At 52.2% G+C, this 10,444-nt stretch overlaps 1 long non-coding RNA gene across 1 annotated transcript; it reads right to left on the bottom strand.

Moving 5' to 3' along the window:
- Positions 1-9,181: 9,181 nt before the first annotated feature.
- LOC134107221 (uncharacterized) lies at positions 9,182-9,642 on the bottom strand. The gene is made up of 3 exons (XR_009942713.1): positions 9,494-9,642; positions 9,267-9,380; positions 9,182-9,236 (listed from the first exon to the last, which is right to left on the bottom strand). It is a non-coding gene; the product is annotated as an uncharacterized LOC134107221 (long non-coding RNA).
- Between the last annotated feature and the right edge of the window lie 802 nt (positions 9,643-10,444).

Genomic DNA, 10,444 nt, shown 5'->3' on the forward strand with positions numbered 1-10,444 from the left:
GCTTGCGTCGTCGCCCACAGTACTGTTGCCGTCATCCCCTAGGGTGCCGTTGCTGCTTGCTTCGTCCCCCACTGTGATGTCGCCTAGGGTGCTGTTGTTGCCGGCGTCCCCTAGGGTGCCGTTGCTGCCCACAGTGCTGTTGCCGTCGTCCCCTAGGGTGCCGTTGCTGCTTGCTTCGTCCCCCACTGTGCTGTCGCCTAGGGTGCGGTTTTTGCTGACTGCGTTGCCGTCGTCCCCTAGTGTGCCGTTGCTGCTGACTGCGTTGCTGGCATCCCCTAGGGTGCCGTTGCTGCTGACTGCGTTGCCGTCGTCGCCCACAGTGCTGTTGCCGGCGTCCCCTAGGGTGCCGTTGCTGCTGACTGAGTTGCCGTCGTCGCCCACAGTGCTGTTGCCGTCGTCCCCTAGGGTGCCGTTGCTGCTGACTGCGTTGCCGTCGTCGCCCACAGTGCTGTTGCCTGCGTCCCCTAGGGTGCCGTTGCTGCTTGCTTCGTCCCCTACTGTGCTGTTGCCTAGGGTGCGGTTTTTGCTGACTGCGTTGCCGTCGTCCCCTAGTGTGCCGTTGCTGCTGACTGCGTTGCCGGCATCCCCTAGGGTGCCGTTGCTGCTGCCTGCGTTGCCGTCGTCGCCCACAGTGCTGTTGCCTGCGACCCCTAGGGTGCCGTTGCTGCTGCCTGCGTTGCCATCGTCGCCCACAGTGCTGTTGCCGGCGTCCCCTAGGGTGCCGTTGCTGCTTACTGCGTTGCCGTCGTCGCCCACAGTGCTGTTGCTGGCGTCCCCTAGGGTGCCGTTGCTGCTTACTGCGTTGCCGTCGTCGCCCACAGTGCTGTTGCCGTCGTCCCCTAGGGTGCCGTTGCTGCTGACTGCGTTGCCGTCGTCGCCCACAGTGCTGTTGCCGTCGTCGCCCACAGTGCTGTTGCCGTCGTCCCCTAGGGTGCCGTTGCTGCTGACTGAGTTGCCGTCGTCGCCCACAGTGCTGTTGCCGTCGTCCCCTAGGGTGCCGTTGCTGCTGACTGAGTTGCCGTCGTCGCCCACAGTGCTGTTGCCGTCGTCGCCTAGGGTGCCGTTGCTGCTGACTGAGTTGCCGTCGTCCCCTAGGGTGCAGTTGCTGCTGCCTGCGTTGCCGTCGTCCCCCACAGTGCTGTTGCCGGCGTCCCCTAGGGTGCCGTTGCTAATGACTGCGTTGCCGTCGTCGCCCACAGTGCTGTTGCCGGCGTCCCCTAGGGTGCCGTTGCTGCTGCCTGCGTTGTCGTCGTCGCCGACAGTGCTGTTGCCGTCATCCCCTAGGGTGCCGTTGCCTGCGTTGCCGTCGCCCACTGTGCTGTTGCCTGCGTTGCCGTAGTCCCCTAATATGCCCTTGCGGCCATTACTACTACTCATTTCATTTGTGTCACCAACCGGCAAACCACAGCCTATGGATAAAAAAGGTGCAAAAGTAAGTTAAATGTTTCCCCATCACCTGCATGTACTATACTCCACTGCAGATTTTCAGAATAGAAGTTTCCAAAAGAACAAACATAAATACCTGTGGTAAACCAGAGAGCCAGCACAGCAACAATCAAGGCCCAAAATGCTCCCATTACTGCAGCCACCAACAGGAAATGCAATCTGAGCCACGTGGCAGGTTACATATACCCATCCTGCAGGTGTCACAGGTGTTGCTGATCAGCTGTATTTGTCTCGCTGGAATCAGTGCTCGTTGAGATGCAGCCCTTCTTTTCACCTACATTTGACTCCTTTATACCGCTTATCCTTAGAAGGTCACGGGGGGTTTTACCAACAAGGTTTACCTAATGAAGTGGCCGATGAGGGTATACATCTATCGATACATGTATACAGATAGATATACGGATGTTAAACTAAAATATAACTGGTTATTTTATTCGCCCCAATGTAACTCCAAAGTAAATTGTTTATTGTTTCTCTAGATGGTATTGCTCTGGTATCACAGCTGCAAAAATCAATGAGGAGCATTTTATCATGTAATCATGTCAACACAAGCCGAGGTTCGTTAGCTAGTAGCTAAAGTTAGAAAGTTAGTTCTCCGTTACACATGCAGTAGTTCATATACACTTACAGCGGTACCTCAGACATATTACAGTAGCAGGTACATACTGCATCAATGTCTTTAGATGACATTTACCGTGGTGTGGATTAGCATAATATCATTGTAAATTTGTTTCGATGGATATTTCCAAGTATGTGTGCTTACGTCACATGACTAGCATTGTGTGCTAGCGTCTGGATGCGATCCATCTTGAGAGAGACGGTCTGATTTTAAGTGCTTATAGTGTGTCCAGACACTGAGACACAGCAGTAAGTGGTTTGAGGAAAGTTGGGTGTATAAATGTCAACTTTGAAATTCAATTGGTTATCCAATGCCTACATTTTATCACAGAACAATTGAAGGTGCAAATATTGCTCTACTTTTAATAGATACCACCCATAGGTTAAATCTTTTCAAATCCTTCTCCGCTACATGGCCCTCGTTAACCAGTTGCCTTACTTTTGGTAAGTTCTGATCAGCACTGGCTCAAGTCAGCTCTCAAATGAGCTGCTATGGGATAGAGCAATGGTGGACTTCCTAGGATCCATTAGTCTTCTATACAAATTCATGTGCCACTGATGCAAGTCGCTAATTCAGCCTCTTCCCTGGAATCCGTGCTGGCCTCGCTGGTTCTCATTATGAAGCCATTTTGCACCCAACCCCAAGAAGAAATATTAAAGACAACATTTAAAGAAACCGTTTTATTTTAAACTCTTGCCCAACTAGTCACCGTGGGTGAAGTTGTTGCTTGCGTTGTCACCCTGGGCGAAGTTGTTTCTTGAGTCGTCACCCTGGGCGAAGTTGTTTCTTGAGTCGTCACCCTGGGCGAAGTTGTTTCTTGAGTCGTCACCCTGGGCGAAGTTGCTGCTGCAGTTACTGCTGCTTGAGTCGTCACCCTAGGTGAAGTTGCTGGTGCTGCCCGAGTAGTCGCTGCCCTTACTGCTGCCCGTCTAGCCGCCGCTGCCCGCCTAGACGCCTCTGTTGTGTTGCCGTCGTCCCCTAGGGTGCCGTTGTTGTTGCCGCCATCATCACCAACAGTGCTGTTGCCGCCGTCCCCTAGGGTGCCGTTGCTGCTTGCGTCGTCGCCCACAGTACTGTTGCCGTCATCCCCTAGGGTGCCGTTGCTGCCTACTGCGTTGCCGTCGTCGCCCACAGTGCCGTTGCCGGCGTCCCCTAGGGTGCCGTTGCTGCTGCCTGCGTTGCCGTCGTCGCCCACAGTGCTGTTGCCGTCGTCCCCTAGGGTGCCGTTGCTGCTTGCGTCGTCGCCCACAGTGCTGTTGCCTGCGTCCCCTAGGGTGCCGTTGCTGCTGCCTGCGTTGCCATCGTCGCCCACAGTGCTGTTGCCGGCGTCCCCTAGGGTGCCGTTGCTGCTTACTGCGTTGCCGTCGTCGCCCACAGTGCTGTTGCCGGCGTCCCCTAGGGTGCCGTTGCTAATGACTGCGTTGCCGTCGTCGCCCACAGTGCTGTTGCCGGCGTCCCCTAGGGTGCCGTTGCTGCTGCCTGCGTTGTCGTCGTCGCCGACAGTGCTGTTGCCGTCATCCCCTAGGGTGCCGTTGCCTGCGTTGCCGTCGCCCACTGTCCTGTTGCCTGCGTTGCCGTCGCCCACTGTGCTGTTGCCTGCGTTGCCGTAGTCCCCTAATATGCCCTTGCGGCCATTACTACTACTCATTTCATTTGTGTCACCAACCGGCGAACCACAGCCTATGGATAAAAAAGGTGCAAAAGTAAGTTAAATGTTTCCCCATCACCTGCATGTACTATACTCCACTGCAGATTTTCAGAATAGAAGTTTCCAAAAGAACAAACATAAATACCTGTGGTAAACCAGAGAGCCAGCACAGCAACAATCAAGGCCCAAAATGCTCCCATTACTGCAGCCACCAACAGGAAATGCAATCTGAGCCACGTGGCAGGTTACATATACCCATCCTGCAGGTGTCACAGGTGTTGCTGATCAGCTGTATTTGTCTCGCTGGAATCAGTGCTCGTTGAGATGCAGCCCTTCTTTTCACCTACATTTGACTCCTTTATACCGCTTATCCTTAGAAGGTCACGGGGGGTTTTACCAACAAGGTTTACCTAATGAAGTGGCCGATGAGGGTATACATCTATCGATACATGTATACAGATAGATATACGGATGTTAAACTAAAATATAACTGGTTATTTTATTCGCCCCAATGTAACTCCAAAGTAAATTGTTTATTGTTTCTCTAGATGGTATTGCTCTGGTATCACAGCTGCAAAAATCAATGAGGAGCATTTTATCATGTAATCATGTCAACACAAGCCGAGGTTCGTTAGCTAGTAGCTAAAGTTAGAAAGCTAGTTCTCCGTTACACATGCAGTAGTTCATATACACTTACAGCGGTACCTCAGACATATTACAGTAGCAGGTACATACTGCATCAATGTCTTTAGATGACATTTACCGTGGTGTGGATTAGCATAATATCATTGTAAATTTGTTTCGATGGACATTTCCAAGTATGTGTGCTTACGTCACATGACTAGCATTGTGTGCTAGCGTCTGGATGCGATCCATCTTGAGAGAGACGGTCTGATTTTAAGTGCTTATAGTGTGTCCAGACACTGAGACACAGCAGTAAGTGGTTTGAGGAAAGTTGGGTGTATAAATGTCAACTTTGATGATAAAATGTAGGCATTGGATAACCAATTGAATTTCACAGAACAATTGAAGGTGCAAATATTGCTCTACTTTTAATAGATACCACCCATAGGTTAAATCTTTTCAAATCCTTCTCCGCTACATGGCCCTCGTTAACCAGTTGCCTTACTTTTGGTAAGTTCTGATCAGCACTGGCTCAAGTTAGCTCTCAAATGAGCTGCTATGGGATAGAGCAATGGTGGACTTCCTAGGATCCATTAGTCTTCTATACAAATTCATGTGCCACTGATGCAAGTCGCTAATTCAGCCTCTTCCCTGGAATCCGTGCTGGCCTCGCTGGTTCTCATTATGAAGCCATTTTGCACCCAACCCCAAGAAGAAATATTAAAGACAACATTTAAAGAAACCGTTTTATTTTAAACTCTTTTCCAACTAGTCACCGTGGGTGAAGTTGTTGCTTGCGTCGTCACCCTGGGCGAAGTTGTTTCTTGCGTCGTCACCCTGGGCGAAGTTGTTTCTTGCGTCGTCACCCTGGGCGAAGTTGTTTCTTGCGTCGTCACCCTGGGCGAAGTTGTTTCTTGCGTCGTCACCCTGGGCGAAGTTGCTGCTGCAGTTACTGCTGCTTGAGTCGTCACCCTAGGTGAAGTTGCTGGTGCTGCCCGAGTAGTCGCTGCCCTTACTGCTGCCCGTCTAGCCGCCGCTGCCCGCCTAGACGCCTCTGTTGTGTTGCCGTCGTCCCCTAGGGTGCCGTTGTTGTTGCCGCCATCATCACCAACAGTGCTGTTGCCGCCGTCCCCTAGGGTGCCGTTGCTGCTTGCGTCGTCGCCCACAGTACTGTTGCCGTCATCCCCTAGGGTGCCGTTGCTGCCTACTGCGTTGCCGTCGTCGCCCACAGTGCTGTTGCCGGCGTCCCCTAGGGTGCCGTTGCTGCTGCCTGCGTTGCCGTCGTCGCCCACAGTGCTGTTGCCGCCGTCCCCTAGGGTGCCGTTGCTGCTTGCGTCGTCGCCCACAGTACTGTTGCCGTCATCCCCTAGGGTGCCGTTGCTGCTTGCTTCGTCCCCCACTGTGATGTCGCCTAGGGTGCTGTTGTTGCCGGCGTCCCCTAGGGTGCCGTTGCTGCCCACAGTGCTGTTGCCGTCGTCCCCTAGGGTGCCGTTGCTGCTTGCTTCGTCCCCCACTGTGCTGTCGCCTAGGGTGCGGTTTTTGCTGACTGCGTTGCCGTCGTCCCCTAGTGTGCCGTTGCTGCTGACTGCGTTGCTGGCATCCCCTAGGGTGCCGTTGCTGCTGACTGCGTTGCCGTCGTCGCCCACAGTGCTGTTGCCGGCGTCCCCTAGGGTGCCGTTGCTGCTGACTGAGTTGCCGTCGTCGCCCACAGTGCTGTTGCCGTCGTCCCCTAGGGTGCCGTTGCTGCTGACTGCGTTGCCGTCGTCGCCCACAGTGCTGTTGCCTGCGTCCCCTAGGGTGCCGTTGCTGCTTGCTTCGTCCCCTACTGTGCTGTTGCCTAGGGTGCGGTTTTTGCTGACTGCGTTGCCGTCGTCCCCTAGTGTGCCGTTGCTGCTGACTGCGTTGCCGGCATCCCCTAGGGTGCCGTTGCTGCTGCCTGCGTTGCCGTCGTCGCCCACAGTGCTGTTGCCTGCGACCCCTAGGGTGCCGTTGCTGCTGCCTGCGTTGCCATCGTCGCCCACAGTGCTGTTGCCGGCGTCCCCTAGGGTGCCGTTGCTGCTTACTGCGTTGCCGTCGTCGCCCACAGTGCTGTTGCTGGCGTCCCCTAGGGTGCCGTTGCTGCTTACTGCGTTGCCGTCGTCGCCCACAGTGCTGTTGCCGTCGTCCCCTAGGGTGCCGTTGCTGCTGACTGCGTTGCCGTCGTCGCCCACAGTGCTGTTGCCGTCGTCGCCCACAGTGCTGTTGCCGTCGTCCCCTAGGGTGCCGTTGCTGCTGACTGAGTTGCCGTCGTCGCCCACAGTGCTGTTGCCGTCGTCCCCTAGGGTGCCGTTGCTGCTGACTGAGTTGCCGTCGTCGCCCACAGTGCTGTTGCCGTCGTCGCCTAGGGTGCCGTTGCTGCTGACTGAGTTGCCGTCGTCCCCTAGGGTGCAGTTGCTGCTGCCTGCGTTGCCGTCGTCCCCCACAGTGCTGTTGCCGGCGTCCCCTAGGGTGCCGTTGCTAATGACTGCGTTGCCGTCGTCGCCCACAGTGCTGTTGCCGGCGTCCCCTAGGGTGCCGTTGCTGCTGCCTGCGTTGTCGTCGTCGCCGACAGTGCTGTTGCCGTCATCCCCTAGGGTGCCGTTGCCTGCGTTGCCGTCGCCCACTGTGCTGTTGCCTGCGTTGCCGTAGTCCCCTAATATGCCCTTGCGGCCATTACTACTACTCATTTCATTTGTGTCACCAACCGGCAAACCACAGCCTATGGATAAAAAAGGTGCAAAAGTAAGTTAAATGTTTCCCCATCACCTGCATGTACTATACTCCACTGCAGATTTTCAGAATAGAAGTTTCCAAAAGAACAAACATAAATACCTGTGGTAAACCAGAGAGCCAGCACAGCAACAATCAAGGCCCAAAATGCTCCCATTACTGCAGCCACCAACAGGAAATGCAATCTGAGCCACGTGGCAGGTTACATATACCCATCCTGCAGGTGTCACAGGTGTTGCTGATCAGCTGTATTTGTCTCGCTGGAATCAGTGCTCGTTGAGATGCAGCCCTTCTTTTCACCTACATTTGACTCCTTTATACCGCTTATCCTTAGAAGGTCACGGGGGGTTTTACCAACAAGGTTTACCTAATGAAGTGGCCGATGAGGGTATACATCTATCGATACATGTATACAGATAGATATACGGATGTTAAACTAAAATATAACTGGTTATTTTATTCGCCCCAATGTAACTCCAAAGTAAATTGTTTATTGTTTCTCTAGATGGTATTGCTCTGGTATCACAGCTGCAAAAATCAATGAGGAGCATTTTATCATGTAATCATGTCAACACAAGCCGAGGTTCGTTAGCTAGTAGCTAAAGTTAGAAAGTTAGTTCTCCGTTACACATGCAGTAGTTCATATACACTTACAGCGGTACCTCAGACATATTACAGTAGCAGGTACATACTGCATCAATGTCTTTAGATGACATTTACCGTGGTGTGGATTAGCATAATATCATTGTAAATTTGTTTCGATGGATATTTCCAAGTATGTGTGCTTACGTCACATGACTAGCATTGTGTGCTAGCGCCTGGATGCGATCCATCTTGAGAGAGACGGTCTGATTTTAAGTGCTTATAGTGTGTCTAGACACTGAGACACAGCAGTAAGTGGTTTGAGGAAAGTTGAGTGTATAAATGTCAACTTTGAAATTCAATTGGTTATCCAATGCCTACATTTTATCACAGAACAATTGAAGGTGCAAATATTGCTCTACTTTTAATAGATACCACCCATAGGTTAAATCTTTTCAAATCCTTCTCCGCTACATGGCCCTCGTTAACCAGTTGCCTTACTTTTGGTAAGTTCTGATCAGCACTGGCTCAAGTCAGCTCTCAAATGAGCTGCTATGGGATAGAGCAATGGTGGACTTCCTAGGATCCATTAGTCTTCTATACAAATTCATGTGCCACTGATGCAAGTCGCTAATTCAGCCTCTTCCCTGGAATCCGTGCTGGCCTCGCTGGTTCTCATTATGAAGCCATTTTGCACCCAACCCCAAGAAGAAATATTAAAGACAACATTTAAAGAAACCGTTTTATTTTAAACTCTTGCCCAACTAGTCACCGTGGGTGAAGTTGTTGCTTGCGTTGTCACCCTGGGCGAAGTTGTTTCTTGAGTCGTCACCCTGGGCGAAGTCGTTTCTTGCGTCGTCACCCTGGGCGAAGTTGCTGCTGCAGTTACTGCTGCTTGAGTCGTCACCCTAGGTGAAGTTGCTGGTGCTGCCCGAGTAGTCGCTGCCCTTACTGCTGCCCGTCTAGCCGCCGCTGCCCGCCTAGACGCCTCTGTTGTGTTGCCGTCGTCCCCTAGGGTGCCGTTGTTGTTGCCGCCATCATCACCAACAGTGCTGTTGCCGCCGTCCCCTAGGGTGCCGTTGCTGCTTGCGTCGTCGCCCACAGTACTGTTGCCGTCATCCCCTAGGGTGCCGTTGCTGCCTACTGCGTTGCCGTCGTCGCCCACAGTGACGTTGCCGGCGTCCCCTAGGGTGCCGTTGCTGCTGCCTGCGTTGCCGTCGTCGCCCACAGTGCTGTTGCCGTCGTCCCCTAGGGTGCCGTTGCTGCTTGCGTCGTCGCCCACAGTGCTGTTGCCTGCGTCCCCTAGGGTGCAGTTGCTGCTGCCTGCGTTGCCATCGTCGCCCACAGTGCTGTTGCCGGCGTCCCCTAGGGTGCCGTTGCTGCTTACTGCGTTGCCATCGTCGCCCACAGTGCTGTTGCCGGCGTCCCCTAGGGTGCCGTTGCTAATGACTGCGTTGCCGTCGTCGCCCACAGTGCTGTTGCCGGCGTCCCCTAGGGTGCCGTTGCTGCTGCCTGCGTTGTCGTCGTCGCCGACAGTGCTGTTGCCGTCATCCCCTAGGGTGCCGTTGCCTGCGTTGCCGTCGCCCACTGTCCTGTTACCTGCGTTGCCGTCGCCCACTGTGCTGTTGCCTGCGTTGCCGTAGTCCCCTAATATGCCCTTGCGGCCATTACTACTACTCATTTCATTTGTGTCACCAACCGGCAAACCACAGCCTATGGATAAAAAAGGTGCAAAAGTAAGTTAAATGTTTCCCCATCACCTGCATGTACTATACTCCACTGCAGATTTTCAGAATAGAAGTTTCCAAAAGAACAAACATAAATACCTGTGGTAAACCAGAGAGCCAGCACAGCAACAATCAAGGCCCAAAATGCTCCCATTACTGCAGCCACCAACAGGAAATGCAATCTGAGCCACGTGGCAGGTTACATATACCCATCCTGCAGGTGTCACAGGTGTTGCTGATCAGCTGTATTTGTCTCGCTGGAATCAGTGCTCGTTGAGATGCAGCCCTTCTTTTCACCTACATTTGACTCCTTTATACCGCTTATCCTTAGAAGGTCACGGGGGGTTTTACCAACAAGGTTTACCTAATGAAGTGGCCGATGAGGGTATACATCTATCGATACATGTATACAGATAGATATACGGATGTTAAACTAAAATATAACTGGTTATTTTATTCGCCCCAATGTAACTCCAAAGTCAATTGTTTATTGTTTCTCTAGATGGTATTGCTCTGGTATCACAGCTGCAAAAATCAATGAGGAGCATTTTATCATGTAATCATGTCAACACAAGCCGAGGTTCGTTAGCTAAAGTTAGAAAGCTAGTTCTCCGTTACACATGCAGTAGTTCATATACACTTACAGCGGTACCTCAGACATATTACAGTAGCAGGTACATACTGCATCAATGTCTTTAGATGACATTTACCGTGGTGTGGATTAGCATAATATCATTGTAAATTTGTTTCGATGGACATTTCCAAGTATGTGTGCTTACGTCACATGACTAGCATTGTGTGCTAGCGTCTGGATGCGATCCATCTTGAGAGAGACGGTCTGATTTTAAGTGCTTATAGTGTGTCTAGACACTGAGACACAGCAGTAAGTGGTTTGAGGAAAGTTGGGTGTATAAATGTCAACTTTGAAATTCAATTGGTTATCCAATGCCTACATTTTATCACAGAACAATTGAAGGTGCAAATATTGCTCTACTTTTAATAGATACCACCCATAGGTTAAATCTTTTCAAATCCTTCTCCGCTACATGG

The sequence above is a fragment of the Pungitius pungitius genome, chromosome 2 (assembly GCF_949316345.1).
Source record: "Pungitius pungitius chromosome 2, fPunPun2.1, whole genome shotgun sequence".
In the NCBI taxonomy this organism is placed as follows: Eukaryota; Metazoa; Chordata; class Actinopteri; order Perciformes; family Gasterosteidae; genus Pungitius; species Pungitius pungitius.